This window comes from Stylophora pistillata, chromosome 7, assembly GCF_964205215.1.
Source record: "Stylophora pistillata chromosome 7, jaStyPist1.2, whole genome shotgun sequence".
In the NCBI taxonomy this organism is placed as follows: domain Eukaryota; kingdom Metazoa; phylum Cnidaria; class Anthozoa; order Scleractinia; family Pocilloporidae; genus Stylophora; species Stylophora pistillata.
The window spans coordinates 26484623-26508216 of NC_142525.1; the positions used below are offsets into that span (position 1 = coordinate 26484623).

A 23594-nucleotide genomic window follows, 5' to 3' on the forward strand; every position below is an offset into this window, starting at 1 on the left:
AATTGATGGCCTATTTAAAAGAAAACTTCGTTAACAGAACCAGGAAGTTGTTTGCTGCATGTCTCACCTGAAAGAAAACTTCGTCAACAGAACAGAGGACTCTTGGAAATAAGGATTTCACCGAACATGTTCCTCTGGAGCATCACTGTTACACAGTGGATCAAGCCGACCGAACCGAATTTCAAGGTGTTTACACGGGGGTTCACACAGGGGGCTCATCAGAGGCGGAAGTAAAGGGGTTTTAAAAAGGTACTGAGGATAAAAGTCCGAGTCATTATTATCAATTTTCACCTCTTCTTCAAATATAATGAAGAACATATACAGTATGCATTCCTTTATTAAAAATCAACAATGGTAATTCTAAACGGATTCTGATAGAGGCCTTCATATACAAGTATATTCTGTAGTTGAACACTAATCGCTCACAAGTGACAAATTGAAGCTATAATATTACAATTTTTGACTACGGGCTGTACAGAGAGGAAGTGAGGACTTTTCAGAAAGGAAGTTTCGTGCAAAAAAATTAAGGCTTTGTACAGCCTTGGATTATTTTACTCTTAAAGGTGGTCAGTTCTCTTTACCCAAACATCTTTGGTAGTGAATGAATAATGATTAACGTAATCCAAGGAAAAAGGTTTCAAACATCAAAACAGTGATGAAACTGATCACTTCATGATTCAAGCCAAGCAAGCAAATAGCTGCACCACAGAAAACAGACAGTGATTGCTCTTCGTTCAATTTGTCAACCTTATCACCGCATGTCAAACGCCAACCAGTCAAGCACAAAAGTTTAAAATATTTTGGCCTCTATCACCTTTTTATCTAATTAATGAACAAAAAAAAATTTGTTTACTTTTTAACCAGTGTCGGGTAATTCAACTACTTTTATTTTCACCGTATAGACCCTTTCACGCCTCTATTTTACTTACAAGGGCTGAAAAAGAACTGGACTCAAATAGTATGGCTCTTATAACGGCTGTCCATTGTAATGTTCACTTTCGCCCAAGCGATCCTTGACTACCTCCGGATACATGACGGGTGGCGTGAGCGGTCACTCAGTACTTTTACTCTAAGTATTCGTTGCATTAACTTGATAACTAGACCCCTATATACAATATTATTTGCTAACTGGTTATGACATCCATCATAGACTAGTAAACGCAGGTAGGACCTACAAATATCATAGTTAATTACTATTATTCGCTAACATTGCAAAAAAGCTTATTTTAAGTAAAAAATACGTTTGAAGTGGTTGCCTGACGACCAGATTTTACAAGGGTGGGGATCAAATATTCTTGAATAGCTCAGACAACTCTTGATAACATTGGGCTGAATCTGGCCGTTTGTTTGGGTTTTTATCCCAGCAACGCCTCATTACGTTCTGCAAAGCAGCTGGTGGCGTATTTGAGCCTTGGGCATTTAAAGGTCTGGTACCCCCTATCACTACCTCGAAAAGCTCATGTTCATCTCTTGCCACATCAAGAAGGGCTCTCTTACCATACCACATCTCCCAGAGCATTATACCGAAGCTGTATATATCCGCTTTGTAATCGTACATACTTGAGTTGATCACTTCTGGAGCCAGATGCAGAGGAGTTCCCACTCTGGTACCTGTGATCGCTCTAGCTTCTTTGGAAACACCGACATCGGCAACTTTGACAACATTTTCTTGTGACAGCTATAGAAGGAAAAGGTAATGAGAAAACGAATAACAACTTCTTTAGCCTTCATGGAAACTCAGCGTTAGGGCTTCAAAGAGGGCTTGTAAAGCAAAGTGAGGAAAAAACAACAACAACAACAAGGAAAGCTGGGTGAAGGCGAGTAAAATAGGCTAGTAGGCTAGATTAAATAATAAAGAGTTACAAAAGCCAGTGGTCCTAATTTTTAACTTACCAATATGTTTTCCAACTTGAGATCTCGGTGAACGATACCTTGTCTGTGAATGTATTTCAGAGCATCGGCAATGTCTTTTGCCCATCCAATCACATTTCTGGCAGCAGTAGGTGTTGATGACTGACCAGGTACCTTGCCTTTATGCCGGAAAATGTGGCTCCTCAAGTTTTCCGTGCAGAGCTCCATCACAAGTATTGTTCGTAGCCGATTCCCTTCCTTATGTAGAGCAACACCATAGAACTTTACAATAAATTGATGGTTCAGCTTCCTACACAAAGATAACGCATGGGTTAACACTTTACACTAATATGCATATGCTCTGTACTGTTCTCCATAGATATTCTACTATCTTGATAGGAAGATTTTGGTAACATTCAAGAGCTTCTTCAAGTGGCAGTTACATCCCTTATTTTCGTGAGTTTAACATTTGAGTCAGCAGTAATGATTTAAGGGGTCCAAGGGTCAATCGCCATTAATGACCTTTCGGAAAAATGAATGGTGATAAGTTTACTGTAAAGGCCATTCTTAATTACTATCTCGATGTGCCTTAAAATATACATAGATTTTGGCGGTTGTGAAATCCTCAGAAAAAAATGTAATTGAATTTTCAGCGGCATGTATTTTCTCCGTTTTGAAACTGCATTCTTCATTATCTAAGTGATTCCAGACAAATACCACCATGGGGTCCTTGGAAAATATCTTACTTTAAAGATAATGAAAATATCTTATTTGATACCAGCCGGAGTAGATTTAGGTTTTAGCGTTGGAGGATGGGGGAGGGGGTAATTTTTCGAAATTATATAAATGCGAGGTAAAGTGATAAAAAAAAAGAAACCCAACAACCTGAGAGTCTCTGTTTCGGAGAGGAAGCCACTAGCAGTAGCCTCATTGAGCTCTTCTTTCCACACTTTTAAAGCCACTCTCAGGGGTTGAACCCCTTCTTCTATCTTTAATGTTCCTCGATAAACAGAGGCGAACGCTCCGCTTCCAATAACTGCATTTTCTTGCCACTCTAGATCGTCACAACTGATGTCCATGATGGGAGCCTCTTTGATGCCAAACACAGCCATTTCATCCCTTAGATTTACACTCATCCGATGTAAGGGCTTGAAGGAATCATTTCGAGAATTTCGGATGAATGTATTCGTTTGGGAGACGATACGTGAAAGAAGATGATAAAGCCACCTAAGAATGAAACCACAATCTTGATTTTCTCATCTTTCATCACTATACTTACTGCTTACATTACTTTTTATAGGTATTACTATTGTCTCCTTTCAATATAATTCCATCGTCTATAGTCAATATTTCTGTGAACCAATCAGAATAAAGAAATATTTCGTGCACATAATTTTATCAAGACTAAGCAGACGTTTTCATCAGAAGAAAACGTTAAAAAATAACTTCAGTCCCTTGACATTTAAAGCATTTACCTCCACTGAATCTGTAGTCTTGCTTCAATAGTTTTTAATACCATTGACTCAATACCATTCATGAGTTCAGTAAACTCTTCCTTACTTACGTCTTTTGCTGACATGTAAATAATCTGGGATTCTGGATCTAAGCTGGGCAAACACTCTGTGAGTTTCCTGTCAATAGTGTTCTTCACTTCATCAGTTTCTTCTGACGGGACCTGGTCCCACTTGTTGCAAACGAATAGAGCGCATTTTGAGAAAGATTCCCTTTGTTTGTCAAGGGACACCTGTCTGGTGTATTCGATAACGTTTTCTAGCTGAAGACAAAGAGACAGAATAAGTTATTTGTTAACTTATTGATTTGGATATTCCACTAGCTTTCTTTACCCTCATATGGAAAGTTATGAGTCACTTCCTCTCCTTATCATGTTAGGTAAGTTCTATGGATTATTGCATTTGACGACAATTTTTGTACAATAAAGTTACTGTAAAAGATTTTAGAAAATGATGAGTCAATGGCGGAATCCATAAAAAAGATGTGATGTTTGATGCGCACTATTTTTAATGAGTATCCACTTCGCAGTTCAAATATCCTTACCATTTCTCTCCGTAGTCCACCGGCGTTTGCAACGTTGATGACGAAAATAATTGCAACAGCCTCTGGGAGGTACAATTTTACTACGTCCTCCATGATGGCAGATTCACCCAAGCCTGGACTGTCAACTAATACGACATTTTCCTAGAAGAAATGTAAAATACGAGATGCAGCATGCAAGATGTAAAAGGGTTTGTCCTTGAGCATCACTCTTCATATTCCATTTTGATTGGTTGAAGTAAAACCAAAACCAAAGTTATCGCAACAGCCAATCAGAGCAAAGAAATATCTCGCATAGACCAATGGGAACTCAGAGAGAAGACAAGTCTGGTACTTTTTGCTGAGTAAAAACGAGAGTGACTAAGTAGCGATTGGATTTATTTTGAATCTGATTAGTAATGGTAATAGGACGGAATTGTACCATTACGGCAAGAAATAAAAAAGAATTATCTCTATATTAGATCTACTGGGCATAATTCGCTGATTCAAATAGGAAAATGTCCTTTCTCCAAAGCAGAAACTTTCCTCCAAGTTTTCATGATGCGCCGATCAAATCCCTTACGTTATTTCTGCAAGGAAAAGCTTTGTTTTCTCGGGCACCATTCTGTAATGATTGTGAGTTTTTTATTGTCTTCTTCTGTAGTACTCCGAAACGAATGCCGGGAAACATCGGGTCAAAATTGGGTCAAGATTGGATTTTAAGCGTTGAACGACCGAAGATGTTCCGAAACCAAGAAAAGCCAAGGTCGAGGAATGTCGGGTAAACTCTACAGCCTTCGTTTCGGGCTAATTAAGGCGTTCGTATTCTATTGTTGCTTCACTCCCTCAACAGGGTAACATTTGGCTTCACCTCCATAGGGAGGTAGTAGTCATGAAAAAAGGGACTGTTAGAATTTGGAGACGTAACATTTTAATCTCTGAGGCTGACTAGGCTCATAAGATTTAAGGAAATGATCGCAAACTTGAAAGGCTCTTGAATTTAAACCAAATTCTCCTTGACAGTGCCATAGGGAATGTCCTATTTCTCTAACCTTCAACAGATATTGTGGCCAGAACAGCTCAATCTTTTCGAAAGTTGAACCCCTCTCTCTGTGCTTATATCTTTTGAAGCTGACAAAATCGGAAATCTGTTGATGGTAAGTCTGCTTGGAGGCTTCGGATGGCTGGTCTAAGAAGACAGTAACTCCAGATTCTTTGTCATTCTTTAAGTGCGCCACCAGCAGGGGTATATTTCCATATCTTAGTTCACAAATGGTGGATGTGGTACTAAGAAAAGAGCACGGAAGAAGCTGCTCTCCAAGGATAAGATTCAACAAGGTGCTCTTTCCTGAACTTGTTTCGCCTGGTGAGTGTAAAAAAGTGGAATAAAGGGAGGAGAAGAGTAACAAAATTTTTAGGACTGTGCTGATTCCTCTAGTGCTGTTTAATAGTGTAAATCGGACATGAGAGTCTGCTTCCCGCGTCATTCCCACAAGGAATCCATAATGATAATTTATCTCAAATCTTGTTTAATTCGTTGTCATCAGTAGAGCTAATTTCCACTCTATCTACCATTAAATTGCTTCACCCAGATGTTCAGATCGAAGCTGGCCGTTCAACCTCAGGAACTTCATCGACCCCTCTTCCCTCGTATACATCTAAAAGAGAGACAACCAACAGAAAGAAGAAGCAAATTAACAAGAAGAAACATCCTAAAATACAAAAACACAAGAAAGATAATCAAAAACCTAAACTTAAACCTGACCCATCTTTTACGACTAGTACGCGTAACTGGAAATGGGAAACTATCAAATCTACCACCTTCTCAAAAAAACAATAAAAAATCTCTTTTCAAAGTCCACCACCTATCAACTATAATTGAAAAACCACCACCTATCAACAATAATTGAAAAAAACAAAGCCACAATCTACAATCTTCGATCCAGTCTTACTACTACAGGTTTTAAAACCCACAACGGAAACCTTACTTACTCTACTAAAAGTAGCACTCAACTAAACACTACCACTACCATGCAAAGCATCCAATACCTTGAAGGCGAAAATACAGCACTCTTCAATAGAATCAAACAACTTAAAGATGAAGAAAAATCAAAACAACAAAAAAGAATCCAACACCTGAAGAGAATCAAACAAAACCATGGCTACATCCTTCGCAGACGCATCCACTCCATCACCACAAATCTACACAAATTCATCGATCACCTCCAAACTAGAGTCCATCTTTGGCCCCAAGACACAGCTCTCTTACTAGAAAATGAATGCATAACCTCACGCAAATCACAACTATCGGCAGAAAAAGAAAAACTTTCTTCAATCGACAAAATTCACAATTTCACAAACATCAACCTTTCCCCTGACCTCACAGAACTTTTGAACAAAGGAACCAATTTTATACCAACTACAGATTCTACCACCATACCTAACATAAAGAAAACAATCTCTACAGAAGTCAACTCCGCTCTTAACAACCTAATCTACAAAGGAACCAATCCACTTAAAGCTACAAACCAATCAACCAGAAAGAAAACAAGCCTCTACCGCAGATACCGCCCTTACGCAAACAAAAACCCAGTCAAGCTTCTCCAAGAAGAACAAACTAGACCATATTTTAATGTCCACATCATCGATTATGTTCACAACACCATTTCTTACTCCAAGCAATACCTACAATCAACCACACACTTACACAACCTTTTTAATCCACAACACCTCAACATCACACAGTCACACGCATCCCACATCCACAACTTTAACAAACACAATGACATAATACTTACCAAGACAGACAAAAATATGGGATGGGCCCTTGTGCCCATCACATGGTTTAAAGACGAATACACCAGACAACTTACAGACTCCACCACATACAAACGTATTGACAATTTTGACCTTACCAAGACTATAACAAACTCCAACAAATTACTTAGAAAACTACAAATACGTTTTAACAAACTACTTTCAACCTCAACCGACAAAAAGCTACTTAATACTATTACACAAGACAAACTTCAACTACCTTACATGAAACTCCTACCTAAAGTATATAAACTGACTGATACTGCCTCACCCTCAAACCCTCACAATCTAACAGGACGACCCATTATAACTGCACACAGCTGGACGACTTCTAACCCCTCACGTTTACTTGGTACAGAACTTGACAAAATTATTTTACAACTGAAAGACATTTTTGAAGAACGAAACATTCCCTTTCCTTTAATTTACAACTCAACAGACCTTTTGGACTCATTTCACAACTTCTATGTTGACGATAATGACAATTTTACTTTAACGACTTTTGACTTCACATCACTCTACACCAACATCTCACATTCAGACACCATCCATGCCATCACCACCAGTTGCAAACTATTAAACCTACCAACCTTTTACAGAGACTTTTTACTTAATTTAAACAATTTTATTAACAACCGTAACTTTTTCTTATCAGGACAGGAAGTTTACCAACAAATCAAAGGGGTTGCTATGGGCAGCTACCACAGCCGGCAAATCGCTGACCTGGTCTTGCTGCTCAGGGAATTAACTTTCTTTTCGGAACGCGACACCACTGGACTTTTCCTTTTTTGTAGATACATCGACGATGGATTTTTGTTGACAGACAAAAACAACATTACAGATATTATTAGCCATTTATCCACTACATATCCTTCACAAATCCCAATCACTTTCACCACAAATTGTCATTCCATTCACTACCTAGACCTCACAATTTCCCTCAATTACCACACCATACTATATCACAAAATTCACCATCAAATTTACCAAAAACCCCATCACAAATACATGTACCCCCATTTCTCATCAAATGACCCACAACACATTTTCACAGGCATCATCAAGACTGAAACTGTACGATACAGCAGACTATCTAAAACCAAAGGCGATTACGACTTTATACTCAAACTCTTTTCTCTACGACTGACCGCTCTTGACTACCCCAACAAACTAAAAACTAAAAACTCTTACCCCTGGCTACCTTACCACTGTCACAAAAGACGACAACTCACCAAAAGAAACCAATCCACTAAAAAATCTACAATCTACTACCGCAGCAAATACAACAAACATGCACGAACAGACAAAATAGTACGCCACATCCTATACAAATACCACAACATGCATATCCCCAAACTCACCAAAGCATACAGCAACACCACCAAACTGCGCACCATGCTACTCACCAATAAGCTATTACACTCGAAAATTACCAAATAATAAAAAATTTTAATGCCATTAAAAATATACTTATATATGTATATATATATATATATTTTCTTTTTCTGTATTTCAATTTTTACAGTTTATGGATTCCAAAATGATCATTACATTCTTATACATTTATGTACCTTGAGCTATTTTTAAACTAAATCGCAATAATTCTCATAAATATAGAGAAGACATCCCTGATGTTATTTTCTTAACACTTTAATTCCACTTCGAGACTGTAGTTGACCATTAAAGCCACTATGTATATAATTCTTAGGTAGTTTATTAAAGAATCTACCTTATTCCTCCCTCATAATCTTTCGACATTTTTCATTGATAATCTCAAAGAATTTTGTAAGCTATCTTAGCTCATTATTGCATTTTAACTCATAATTGTATTTTAACCTTGCTCATTACACTTATTTTTATACATAATTCTTGTCAAAACTCAAATTTGTTATAATCGTACTATATTTCTATACTTATAGCCTTTCCTTTTTTGTGGGGCTTTCTCCGCACTATCTCCATCAAAAACTGTCTATTTGTTACTAATATCTATTTTATATTGTAAAAGTATGCAGAACAATTTAATCCACTTAACTCTTGGTATGCTCTATGCTTTATTTATTGTGTCACATCTACTCTAGCTATTGTCTACATTAATAGATTAGATGCATCTACTCTAGCTATTCTCTACTTAAATAAATCAATACAATAATTGTTCTCTTTCCGATCTTTAATTTATTTAACTCACCGTTCGACACCATACTTTTCGGCGAACCATTCACAGCAAAGATGGATCGATGCATCCCAACAGTTCATCACTTTCCACAGCCAGATTAGAACGAAAGATCTCAACAATAGGTCCTCACCCTCTTCCAACAACGTCCGATAACCTTACATCGACGTCTCCATTCAATTCCTTCTGCTAACGCACGCAATTATCTCCTTTATCTCTAGAAATAATTCGTTTTCTAGACATCTCGAGGGTCAAAATCCCTTTTACGACGAAGATCGATTGAACACTCTTCATCAATTTCCCAAGAGCAATCGCACTTACCCGTACGTCATAAGACTCACGCAATACGATCACGCCATTCTGACGTGACCGTCCCAGATTAAGATCTTTCAACTCCGCTATTTCGCGACACGGAGCCAGTAGCGAAAATCTTTTTTCGTTATAAATATATATTTTCCTTTGGATATTAAGGATAAGGCAGCTCCCTCTCATATTTCTCAAGGTATCTATCTTTATTTTCTTCCTATAAATAATAATAACACACCTCCCCTCTTAATTCTAATTCCCGTTTCGTGACACTTCCGTTCAGTGTACACACACTTGAAATTATTATTTTTATTTTTTGTTTTTATTCATTTAATTATTTTTCTTTTAATATACATAGGTATTCTCTTCTATATTAGCACCGCATTCTTTGTTTCTCTACATGAGCATTGCATTCTCCTCCGTAATATCTCGAAAAATTTTTTTTTTTTTAATTTGTTTACATAAGTTTTCTCTTCTATTATATCTGAAATTTTTCTCTATTTAGTATACGTATTTACCTCCCTCTATATTATCAAAACTGTATATATATATATATATATATATTTTTTTTCCTTTGGAATAGGTTCCAATCACTTTCTAATTTCTCACTATATTTGTGTAGTTTTTCTTGCTTTCTTCAACAAGGACTCGGCACGAGGATGTCGGGCATTGACTTGGTACCAGGTTAGAAACATCCTCGCTCGGTTGTGCTTTGCCCCTGACGACTCACAACCATAAAGAGCCTTGGTGCCGATGCATCCTTCTCTCCTCACCCGGCCGGTTTGATTTCCATTTCTCTCCATCTTTGAACAACTTTTATAGACACTTCACATCTTCTTTCACCACTCCTCGATCAACACTGCTCCTCTTCTACCTATATCCTTCCCATTCCTACAGTCTCCTGTCCATAAAAATAATTGTAAAAGGAGAATACTTTATTTTTATCAATATTATTTTCTTTTCCTATCCTATTCTATAAACCCCTTTCCCTTCCTACGGTCAAAAACAGAGACCCCATTCCACAAACCCTAAGCAAACCCTTACCTATGACTAACCTTCCCCCACCACAACCCTAATCTAACACTAACCCTAACACTAAACCTAATCTAACACTAACCCTAACTATAATCAAAACTCTAATATAAAATTAGCAATTTAACCCTAAACCCTAAATGCTTCGCCCCCTCTTTCTAATAGTTACTCTTAGATAATATTTTAACTTCATTTTATTTTATTTTATTTTGATTTTATTTACTTATTTATTTTTTTATTTTAATAATATATAACATATATTTTTTACAATTTTAAATTGAGTTTAGGAGCGTGCTGTTGTTACAGAAGTCGCTCCCTCAATTTTAACACCTAACTTTTATGTTCATTTTACACACTCATTCCCACCCTTGCATACGCTTTGTTCCTTTTTTTACCCACTGATCACGAGTTTGCTCATCAGTGGGGTGGGAATCCATTTTCATGGGATCCCATACATCAACACCAAGGGAGGCCACAAAGGTTGCTAGTGAAACTACTGGTTAATATATTTAATACTATACAAACTTAGAAATAAAGACACACTCACTAAATGTGTGATATAAGGGGAAATTGGTTGAGTAAATGGTCACGGAAATGGCGCCCTATCGGCATGCAATTAACATGTAATTACCAATAGAAACTGGAAACTGGATAATTAAATGATGAATTAAAAGTTATGTTAGAATTATTAAATGTATGAGGCTTGGGGTTTGCATGAAATTAAAAATGCACTAATACGAGTGACTGTTTAATTAGAAGATGATACTTGTAGTGATTAAGCATACGCTGTTATCTGAAAGGAACTATTTTTGAGGAAGGCATACTTAAGGGAGATGTCTATTGGGTGCGGAAGTTTCAATTTCAGCAGTGTAAAACGAGAACAACGTACCTACAACAAATACAGTGAATTCTTCTTTCGCTCCGACGAAGGGCTAACGCTCGAAACGTCAGCTTTTGTAATCATTACGGTGGCCAATTTACCATTTCAACTTTTGTTGATATATCCAAATTACTTCTTTCTTTAGATTTTGTTTGTGAGCGATTATTTTCTCCTTTGAAGTCTCCGATTGTCTGTTCCAAAAGGGCGAGAGCTTTTCCATCCAATGTGTTCAAACAAACATCTGTACTTTCGTAGAAATTGAGCAAGGTCGCTCGTTTTTTATCGTCTCCTTTCTTTGCATCTGACACTGAAAATGCCTGATGAAAGACACAATGTAAAACAAATGCTGTTCATTAACATTCGGCAGGGTAATTGAAAGATAATATTTTTAGCTAAATTGGTTAGTTTTAGCGTTTTACGGTCATTTTGAGAAATCTTTGCATTCTTTAATTTAATTAACAACTTCCACGAAAACTTTGAATGAAAGCATGCCCTGTTGCTAAAATGCATTATAATCAATCAAATATTTTTGCTCGCTTGCGATTGGTCTAAACACATGAAGTGACCGAATATATTCCCATTAAAAATGGGGATTATACGAGGTTTCAATCCAAGTGATACTCCCCAGTTTTGCGCTTAAACACAAAGGCGCGCTATAAAAGGAGCCTTAGGTCCCACTGGACCATTTGTCAATCAACCGTCGTGTGATGTGGAACTCTTGGAGTCAAGTCAGCTTGAGCTACAGCTACTCTAAAGCAGTGAACAGCGGTCGCATTCCTCAAAATTGCTTTATGTCTTCGTCACAATACAAGAATTTTTGAGATTTGTATTTCCTTTCTCCAATGGAAACTGTCTTTATTTGTGGCGGTAAATTTGAGATCGAAGTAGGTGGTTCGCACGTTACCTCATGCCACCATGCTAGTGGAAGTAAACAATAGATATCTCATTAGCTCCTTTTGTTCGTCTACCAGCATTTAAATTTGACCCGCACACGTCAACGGTGAGTGACAAATGAGCCTAGGTCTTCCTAGGGAAGACTTCCTTATATAGCGCGCCTTCGTGTTTAAAATTTAATTCAAGAGGAGAAAGCATTGTGTGGTTGCTACAAGAGAAAGAACATGTTTTTTTTATAAATTCGTATCAGAGAACACCGAAAGGTGAACATTCCACGCTGTAAACAGTACGCTGTTCGTAAAAATTTTCCCGCGCGTTCAGTATTTTGAACACTGTCAATGTCCATGAAGAAAACTGCTTCATAACCTCTAGAGACTTAAGGTATTTTGACAGCGCACTTGCAACATTGTCTGCCTCGTTTTTGAAAGACGTATGCATCTCCATCCTTACGGCAACTCGCAACCTTTCAATATCACGAAGGATCAACTTCATTCTCTCTTCTCCGGAAGAATTGCACATGAACATTTTCGTGTGGTAGGCCATACGTGCAAGGACGTAGTCGAGCCACCTAAGAATAAAGCCATCAATGCAATTATCTTCCATTTCATCTTCGTGCATAGTCACGATAACTAATTATGCATGCTGATCTCTCATGGAGGTTTTGTACTTTTAAATCTCAAATCAGGAACCATCCTCCTATTTTAAATAATATCACAATGTCCATATCGACTGTTTGTTTGTTTTTTTGTTTGTTTGTTTTTTTTTGAAGTTATTTTAAACCGATTTTCGACTTATGATAAAATATGAGGTAAAGTGCAACGTCACTGCCACTGTGTTTCTAACAGAAATGAATGTTTATTTTTTCTTAACATACTAGCTAAAAACACAGGCATGCTACGCATGGAAAAGCTATTTGATTTTTGAATGGCTGGTTTGAATTGGGAGATTAAGTTAATGATGTTTGAATTTTTATAAAGAAAAAGATCATTTACCTTCAAAAGATGCTCATGAAGGTATACGATAGTGGAGGAGAAAAGAAACCTTCCAATTTTATCAATATTACTCCTACACACGTATTTCATGGTATTGCCACTGGTTAGAAAAAATATACTGCTTTGGTGCTACGTTTCAATTCTTGAAGTGTCCTCCACAGCCCTTGCTTAGTCTTGTCGCGCAACGGCATCTCTCCCTCGGTTGTGTAACGCGACCACAAAGTAACGGCCTGCGCACTCGCACGGGATAAGACTATTTTTATTGCCGTTCCTTCGTCAGAAACAGAATCAAAGTTATCCATTTGCAGCAGTTGCCTCAAAAAATATTCTTCCACACAATTTTTCTTTGAAGGCAAACCGATGCACTCTTTTATCTCCAATAACTTCTAACCGCGGTCCCCATTCTCCGAACGAGTGAAAATATTGAACGAACAGAAAATTATCATATTTTCAAAGTGTTGGATGTGGGCTCCTCATTTGGTTGTTGCCAATCTGAACTTTGCATGCGAAATATGAGATAAAATGCTAGTTGTTTACAAGGAATTGGCACGTGATGGGGTACAGTCCAAGGTAATGTGTAGCTAATGCGAATTTGTCCGATAGAAAACGTATTGCATCGAAAATTCACTAACAGTAGCATTTACCTCCAAGTGAATTTTCTTCAGTGGGGAAGGATTAAGCCGTAAGACTTGGATTATTTGCTGGAAAATGGCATTCGTCGTGTACCCACGTATAGTTGCTGTATCGGGAAAATTCCGTTTTTAAACAAGATGTAGTTCATAGGAAACTTTTAAAAGCAAAGAAACGGACATGGCAGTCGACACAGAAAGTAAAAAAACCTGCTGATCTTTTCAACCTTCGCCAAAAGAGCAATCACAAGGCAAAAACGATATGCTCTATGCAAATGCTTTGCGCAATTATTACCTCAGTCAGCAAAGCTAGCCTCTCCTAGACAAACGCTCCCGTTTTGGGCCTTTAACTGACAACGCGTGCGTCGTAAAGGAAAGGAGCAGTACATAAAAAACGTTTTAACTTTTAAATGGTAGAAAAATTGCCTAACAACCTTTCTAACCCCAACAGATCATAGCGACGAAGTCATCACAAAAGACGTGAGCCATTACTAAGCTAAGTGGATGAGCTCGCTTTTTTTTGTAAATATCTCACTCTCGATGTGCATTAATGTTGCTTTAATTCCACCGTAACATACTGCAGTACCCTAATTTTATGAAGGAAAATACTCTGATAGGTGTAAGCATACCCTAATGCTGTGATCTTATTGGTGGAATATACCTACCCTAATGCAGCGATCTTATTGATTCGAAATACAAAACCTTATGCGGTGATTTGATTGGTGCGGGATACATACCCTAATGGGGCGATCTTCTCGGTGCAAGCAAAATACCACTCGATACGCTAACAAAGAGATATTAAAAAAATTAAAATAAAAAATGGACTCATTGCATCTCTACAACCAGTGATATGTTTCTAATCTTTGTGGCTGATTATTATTCAGTACCAAGTAAATTTAAAAAAAGTAATGTAAAATTTATTCACTTACGTTCTGCAAAACGTCTGAAAATCATTCGCAGTCGCCGATTAAATATCCTGACGCTTTTCGAGTGCAGTGGGAATAAATAAGCACGCGTATTTTTTATCTATCTTTTCATTGAAAAAAATAACCATATATTAGCGTATCGAGTAGTATGTGTTTCGCACCAATCGCCGCATTAGGGTATTATCTCGAACCATTCCGATTGCCACATTATGTACTATCTCGAACCAATCAAATCGCCGAATTGGGGCATGTTTGCCCCGATTAGGGCGTGTCAATCATGTCACGGAATTAGTATCTCGCAAAGTGTTGCCGTGGAACGAGCCCAACATTGATGCACACCAAAAACGAAATCAACTAATAATTTTGAGTTCATCTACTCGGCGTAATGTTTCATGTCCTTAGTGATGACTTCGTCGCCTTGATCTGCCGGGGTTTGAAAGGTCGGCAGTTAATTGTTCCACCAAAGCGTGTTTTATGTACCGCTCCTTCATTTGCAACGCACGCGCCGTCAACAAAAGGTGTTTAGTCTAAAACTAGGATGTGACTTATTCTTTTGTTTTTGTCAGTATTGGTTTCGTTGTTTAGGTTTCCTTGCCTTTGAACACCTCGTGTTCTCTTACATAATTCCACACTTGGTCACATGCCAGAGTTTCTCATATATGTGTTTGAAGTGTGTATTGATTGTTTTTGTAAGCATCTTCTTCGACTTCGTATGGCACAGAATGTAAGAAAATTTTTGTCTTAAGTTGTCCTTTAGTTATCCTTTATATTTATTTTGTTATTTGATTTATTTTTTGTTTAGTTTCACCGTTTTGTGGCCTTTCGACCCGAATCACTTTCGTGATTCGCAAGTGAATGAAATGTAATTGTCAAAACGCTTCGTTTTTACTGTGCCTACCAAACGAAAGGTCTAACTCGAAGTTATCACTGTAGTATTTGTTGTGGAAGGGCTTGTTTTGGAAGGGCTAGTTTTGGTGACTCTGGTAAAGTTTTCACAAAACATTTCCATAAAGCATATTTGATCGATAAGGCTGCTTTTACCTTGAGGTTGCTCTTTTGGCCAAGGTCGAGAAGATCATCAAGTTTTGTTTACTTTCTATGCCAACTACAATGTCAATATCCGTTTCTTTGCTTTTAGGAATTCTCCATCTCCACGAATGATGTGTTTATTTGTCACTATTAATTAGGCTTTCCCCGTTAGAATAACATTTACTAGTAAACAGCCTTAATTCTACGACATAATCTTAACCCACTTTAAAAAAAATTCACATAAAGCGTAATGCTACCGCTAATAAATTTTCCATGCAACTCCCAAGTGCTTTGACGTTTTCTAACAGTCAAATTGCCTTAAGCTACCTTGGACTTTACTCCACCACGTGTCATTTTCTGCATGTTATCACGTACTCCACACGCAGGAGGCAAAAAGTTACTCAAAGTGTCCCAACTCGGCCCACCCATCTAAAAAACAAAACAAAAAAAAACACTCTTGTATGCATAGCATGCAGAAACTAAAAACTAAGACATTTTCATCAGAAGCGAATCAAGTTCTTAAACAGTTATTTCGTTGTTAAGGATGTAAAGCAAGTTACCTCCTTTTAATTTGTAGTCTTTCCTCAACAAGTTTCAACACCATGGACTTAATACCATTCATGAGTTCACCAAACTCTTCCGTGACCACTCCAAGTTTCTGGTATTCACTAGCAACTTTTGCTGACATATAAATAATCTGATATTCTGGATCTAAACTAGGCCAGCACAGCTTGAGTTTCCACAAGATGAAGTTCTTCACTTCATCAGTTACATCTGACGGCAACAGGTCCCACTTGTTGCAAACAAACAGAGCACAGTTTGAGGAAGATTCCCTTTGTTTGTCAAGGGATACCTGTCTAGCTTGTCCGAAAAGTTTTTCTACCTGAAGACAAAGAGACGAAAATTAGCTACTTGTCGACTTGTTTTTTTGGGGGGGCTAGTTCAGTAGTTATCTTTTTTTGGAAGGTTATGCCTTACGTTTATTGCTCTGCGAGAGAAAATCGTGTTCGTTAAGTTTCATTAAATTACTCTTACACATATCAAAAATAGAGGATTAAAAAAATTATACCATGTTTGCAATACCCATGCAGGTCCTAAATTTAACTATTTTGGCAAGAAGAATGTATTTGTCATTTTAAATTGCCTTACCCTGTCTCGCTGTATTCCACCGGCGTTTTCACTGTTGATGACGTAAATAAATGCAAAAGCCTCTGAGAGGTACTTCGTTACTATGTCGTCCATTATAGGAGATTCGCCAATTCCTGGACTGTCGACTATTACGACATTTTCCTAAAAGACATGTAAAATATGAGATGCAACAAGTAATGTATTGAAAATTAGGATCGCTCTCTGGAGTACGTTTCGGTTCTTTGTCATAAAACCAAAACCAAAGTAATCACAACAGCTATTCAGGGGAAAGGAAGACATCTCACAGGCCAAAGAGCGAACAACTCTTTGCGGGGGAAAACGATTGCGCCAATCGCGATTGATTTTAGTTTTGAATCTCATTGACTGATTGATGGATTGATGAATTCACACGACTTTTCTAGACCAATCACAGAGCGAGATAAAGGCAACAGTGAGATAGAATAAATATATGAAAATCATATATTTTGAACTGCGGTATTTGATACGTATGATGGACGATCCTCGCAGTAGATAGCGCTATTAGAGCAATAGCGAAATTCAGACCTGAAAAAAATCAGGCCTGTACGGGACTCGAACCACTGACCTCTGCGATACTAGTGCAGCGCTCTAACCAATTGAGCTAACAAGCCAACTGAGAGCAGGCCGTTAAGTTGATTCGTAATAGCGCTATCTACTGCGAGGATCGTCCATCATACGTATCAAATACCGCAGTTCAAAATATATGATTTTCATATATTTATTCTATCTCATTTATCACTTTCACGGGTTCATTACGAATCAACTTAACGGCCTGCTCTCAGTTGGCTTGTTAGCTCAATTGGTTAGAGCGCTGCACTAGTATCGCAGAGGTCAGTGGTTCGAGTCCCGTACAGGCCTGATTTTTTTTTTTTCAGGTCTGAATTTCGCTATTGCTCAAATAGCGCTATCTACTGCGAGGATCGTCCATCATACGTATCAAATACCGCAGTTCAAAATATATGATTTTCATATATTTATTCTATCTCATTTATCACTTTCACGGGTTCATTACGAATCAACTTAACGGCCTGCTCTCAGTTGGCTTGTTAGCTCAATTGGTTAGAGCGCTGCACTAGTATCGCAGAGGTCAGTGGTTCGAGTCCCGTACAGGCCTGATTTTTTTCAGGTCTGAATTTCGCTATTGCTCTAATAGCGCTATCTACTGCGAGGATCGTCCATCATACGTATCAAATACCGCAGTTCAAAATATATGATTTTCATATATTTATTCTATCTCATTTATCACTTTCACGGGTTCATTACGAATCAACTTAACGGCCTGCTCTCAGTTGGCTTGTTAGCTCAATTGGTTAGAGCGCTGCACTAGTATCGCAGAGGTCAGTGGTTCGAGTCCCGTACAGGCCTGATTTTTTTCAGGTCTGAATTTCGCTATTGCTCAATAGCGCTATCTACTGCGAGGATCGTCCATCATACGTATCAAATACCGCAGTTCAAAATATATGATTTTCATATATTTATTCTATCTCATTTATCACTTTCACGGGTTCATTACGAATCAACTTAACGGCCTGCTCTCAGTTGGCTTGTTAGCTCAATTGGTTAGAGCGCTGCACTAGTATCGCAGAGGTCAGTGGTTCGAGTCCCGTACAGGCCTGATTTTTTTCAGGTCTGAATTTCGCTATTGCTCAAATAGCGCTATCTACTGCGAGGATCGTCCATCATACGTAAAGGCAACAGTCAATCTAAAATTGCTCGTGTTCGTATGTCCGTTCGTTTTGATTGACATTTAGACATCCTAGGCTAAATTTATCATAAGAATTAAGTTTGACCTTTCTTTGACATTGATTTTTTTATTGCGATGTTACTCAATTATTGGTGATTCCAGCATATTAAGATACGTCAAAAGAGATGTGTGTAACTATTCACTTGAGACGTCAACAACCAATCCGTCATTAAATCAATTCTTGTGACAAAACAGCAACAAAAACCAAGCAATATTCCAAATAAATGCAAACACAAGCAGTTACCCTGCAGAATGGCTAATGATTTGCATTCAAACATCCTTTCGGTCAATCTCAGTTATTTGGAGATCTTGCAAAAATACAGTTTATATCGTAAATACATCTATGCACAAACATTCTTATAATAGAGCTTTATGTTTCTGTAAATCAATTCTTAGACCCCGATTTATAACTGTGCTTGCTCGTGTCTAACCTTCAGTAGATTGTGTGGCCAAAACAACTCAACCTTTTCGTACTCTGAACCCTTTTCCCTGTCCGTCTTCAGGTGGACAAATGTGGAAATCTGTTGAAGGTAAGTTTGCTTGGAGGCTTTGGATGGCTTTTCTAAGCGGACAGTCTTTGTGGTGTCCCCTGATTTTTTGTCTTTAAAGTGTGCCACCAGCTTTGGTGTATCTCCATATCTTAGTTCACAAATGGTGGATGTCGTACTAAAAACAGAGTGAGGAAGAAGCTGCTCTCCAAGGATAAGATTTAACAAGGTGCTCTTTCCTGAGCTTGTTTCGCCTGGTAAGTGTAAAAAGGCGAAAATAAGGGGCGAGAAGGGAAACAACATAGGTAAGAATGCTACGTTATTGGTGGGAACATGGCGGTTTGAAAGATGAGCTTTTGTTCAAGATTTTTACGGCTTTCCGTGCTACCTAAGTGTAAGGAAAGACCGCAGATTGCCATATGTTGCTTAGAATGATTAGGTAAATTAAAATGTCCAGCGACTGGTTTCGATGTGTCCTTGTCATTCCTTTCCACGTCTCGAAGGTGTTCTCGGAATCGGTCACCTAGTCCTCTGCCTGTTTCGCCGATGTATATCTTTTTGCAATAAGTGCAAGTTATGCAATAGATTACATTGGCGGAGGTGCACGTGAAGTGATCGGTGATCTTAATGGATCGTTTAGGTCCCGATATTTTATTAGTGTTGTGAATGAAAGGACACGTTTTGCATCGTGCACGAGCGCATTTAAAAGTGCCTGGTTAACAAATGGTAAACACCACAGCGTACACTATTGAGTTATGGATGCACGCGGAAGGTTGCTAAGCACGAAAGAAGCGTAAGAGTTGCTCGAGGCGATAGCCGAGAGCGACTCTAGCTTCTTGAGTGCTTAGCAAACCTCCCAAGTGCATCCATAACTCAATAGTGTACGCTGTGGTGTTTACCATTTGTTTTATAACATAACATTGATACATTGTAGTTAAAGAGTTACCTTTTATTTAACAAATCTTACGCGACCAGAAAAAACAAGCGCGCGCAGAAAAATAGTCTTTGCATTTGCTCACGTCAGCAGCGTACACCCATGGGCAAATGGGGGACGCTACTGACAGAGAGCGCGCGCTTTACTTTGGTTATGTTATAATTGGTCATTAGTCTGAAAAGAACTTCTGACCAAAAAATTGCCTATGTTTTTGTCGCGTTTGAATGAAATGGGTGGAGGCTGCGCAAAGATAGTGCTTGTCTCTGGATCGTTTTGAAGTAATTTAAAGTTTTTAAGAATGATGGATTTAACTGAGTGGTTGTGAGGATGAAACGTGAGAGTGAATGGAATGCGGTCGGAATCTTCCTTATGCGACGTTTGTAGTGCTGAATGTCGATCAATAAGTTGGGCGCGGTGGTAACCCGCTTGAACGACAGAAACAGGGTAACCACGTTTATCGAAAAACTGGCACATTGACTCTGATTTGTGGTGGAAATCAGAGTCATCACTACATAAACGACGAAGTCTTAGAAACTGAGAAAAAGGAATGGAATTCTTAACGTGAGATGGATGCGAAGACGAATATAACAAGTAATTATGCGAGTCTGTAGGTTTGTAATAAACACTAGTGCATAAACCGTTACCTTCAATTGAAACTTTGATGTCTGAAAAGAATAAAGAATTGTCAGAAATTTCCCAGGTATATTTCAGAGCCGGGTGAAAAAGGTAAGAATGCGTCGATTCTACTAAATTTAAATCGAACAAAAGAGTCTGGTTTCCCGGTCGGTTCCATCAAAAATCCCAAATGAAACACTATTTCCCCTCTTTTTCTGATTGTTTTCGTACAAAACTATTCTTTGTGCTGTCCATCATTGGATTGGTACAATACCTCAATGAAGCCTTCTTTTTTTTATCCACTCTTGAATTTTAGTCTTTTGGGTGAAGAAGTTGGCGAAACTAGAATTTAAAAGGAATGGTGGTCAACTTAATTACTCATTTATGACAAACCTGCAACAAGAACAATGTACTCTTTTTGCCGAAGACTTTTTTTGTGGGAAGCGATTTTGTCCTTGAGGTTTCCGATGTTCTTTTCCAAAAGGGTATGAACCTTTTCATCCATCTTGTTCAAACAAAGATCCAAGTGTTCGTAGAAATGGCGCAAGGTTGCTCGTTTTCTCTCGTCTTCTTTCTTCGCCTCCGTCAAAACTGAAAACGCCTGAAAAATATCACAAGGTAAATAAAATACTATGCATCAACATTCGCCCGGGTAAATTAAAGTTTAATTTCGGCCTAATTGGTTAATTTTACCGCCTTATAGTCATTTCGGAAATCCTTGTCACCAATAAAATCACTTCTATAGCGCTTAAACATCCCTGTTCTGAGTGCAGCTTAATTTAGCGTGTACGTACATTCATTAGGCTGATTAAAGCTCGGAAAAAGAGCCACAATGCAATCATCTTTAGGGTAGCGTTTGCATTACGTTATCCATGAATACCTATGTAAATATCCATGTATTGTGTGAACGAAAGAAAATGTTGATGTTTAGCCAAAGCAATTCCTTGCCAAGATCCTCCCGCACGATTTACCTTTGGCAAAAGAATCCAACTTTTCGGTGACAGTTAAGAGTAGTATAAAAAAATTGTGGTATCTTTTCACTGTAGAAAAGCATCATGTCAGTCTGGACAATAAGTCTTTTGTCATATATTTTGCAGAAATTAGGCAAGCTTTTCTAAGAAAATATGAAAACATAATCCTAATACAATAGCCAACATTTTCCCAAAGGTTTACAATGTTTCCGAACTTTAATCACGGGGTGCAAGGAAAAGACGGCACTATTGGAACAAAATTTATCAATCCCTGATGTTCTAAGTGCCGTAACTCTCAACTTGAACCGTGAGGCTCGATCGTTGCTCAAACAAACTTACCAGATTATAAACATCAATATGCATGATAATCTCTCACTCTGCGAGCACAACTTATCAATTTCTTATTTTAAATCATTTTGGTGACACTCACGATCAGTTGTAAGAATCGTTGATGAAAGCATCCATAAGTAATGAGCGGTCTTGTAATTAACTCTACGTGTTGCTAAGTTTGAACTTAGAGAAACATTTGGCGATCGAGTGAATGCTACGATTTCCACTGATCTATGGTAATTAGGCTTCTTCTAGTACTACTCATTTCCGAGATGGCATTATTGAAAAGATTCACATGAAATAAATCGTAAACGATGACTGCATTAGCGTCGAGAGATAGAGCTGTTAAACAATTCGTGACTGAATTTCACGATACGAACTGCATCTACCATTCATAAAAGTCACATCTAGATACTTCCGCTATTGTGTTAAAAATGTCGTTTATACATAAATTGAATCTGCTAGTAGCCCATGTTTTAAAAGGAAATTCTAGATTTCTCACCTCCTTTGCCGTCCAGCTTGACTTTTTCTTTAACGACCGGAGTGTCTCTTTTACTTTTTGTTTCATTTCGTCCAAACTTTTCAGCCCTTTGGTCGGAATTTTTAGCGACGCCATTATGTTGCCATCTCCATGAAGTCGTTGATCTTGTCAATGTCTGATAATGTACTCATGTTGCACACCGATAAGTTAAACGTTTATGATCAAAACTTAGTCCGTTTCATGTTTAAAAGCTAGGAAATCTGCGAGAAAGGAAAAAAATAAGCCTCAAATGTTGGGCTTCGTTCAGTCAAAGTCCATTACACACCAAGTGTCTGATTACTGTAGTGCACTGTCACGCATCCTGCTACTGACGAGCATTGTCTGAGCTTGTTTGACAGTCCAAGCGTGACTAATCACGCCATAAATAAATATCGAGGGGAATAAATCAAACATAGGTACAGGTACAGGGAGAAAATAACGGGAAACAAAGTTTTCTTGATTACATTCAACGTCATTGGTATTGAAGCATATATATACCAACAATCGTAAGTCCTTAAAAGTTGTTGACTTGTTTTTGTTGTTTTGTTTATTATTTTTGTTGTTGTTTATTATTATTTTACAGAACATTACAAGCAAATTTACACAGCCCGCATATAGCATTAGCCAGTCTTGGCGGGTACTAGAGATAAATAAGTAAATATTACACATTGCAAGCTAAAGAGTTTGATTACCACAATAAACTAAAGAGATTTTACAATAGACTAAAGAGATTTCTTTACATATATCTTATTAACCAAGCGCGAGGGTCGTACTGGGAGAATATCGGCCCGAGGTCTTGACAGTACGGACCGAGCGCAGCGAGGTCCGTACAAAAAAGACCGAGGGCCGATATTCTTCCAGTACGGTCCCGAGCAAGCTTGGTTAATAAGAGATTTATTATACGACTGAAGTTCAAAGGGACACAAGTGTGGTATCATTCGGGACCATTCGGAACCATTCGGGACAGTGCCCGGTCCAATACTTCGAGAATATTGGACCGGCAATAGACCATTTTGATTTGTTGATTTTAGTTATTGGTCCTCTGATTGCCCGAGTCGTGTAATAATACAATATTACTGGGGTTATAAGCCATGCATTAGTTTACTACATTATAAGCTAAAAAATACGTACAGTTGTCATACAAATTAAATACTATAAAATCACTTGTGAGTTAGAACAAGATATAATAATCAAATACAGGCAGAGCAGACTGAAAAGTAGAGAGGAGAGAATTTTGATATACGGATGTGAGCGAAGTACTACAGTTA

General features: G+C 38.0%; 1 long non-coding RNA gene and 1 other non-coding gene across 2 annotated transcripts in view; one reads left to right on the forward strand and one right to left on the reverse strand.

Moving 5' to 3' along the window:
• Positions 1 to 23594, forward strand: part of LOC148727278 (uncharacterized) — a 215138-nt gene that overhangs the window by 21470 nt on the left and 170074 nt on the right. The gene's annotated exons all lie outside the window — the stretch shown is intronic.
• Positions 1271 to 22705, reverse strand: LOC111347067 (uncharacterized). Its single transcript, XR_015990018.1, has 16 exons — positions 22309 to 22705; positions 20899 to 21106; positions 18900 to 19210; positions 16707 to 16847; positions 16118 to 16440; positions 12348 to 12549; positions 11180 to 11404; positions 6460 to 6567; positions 5913 to 5973; positions 5503 to 5594; positions 4935 to 5399; positions 3907 to 4047; positions 3327 to 3625; positions 2737 to 3078; positions 1894 to 2161; positions 1271 to 1678 (listed from the first exon to the last, which is right to left on the reverse strand). It is a non-coding gene; the product is annotated as an uncharacterized LOC111347067 (transcript).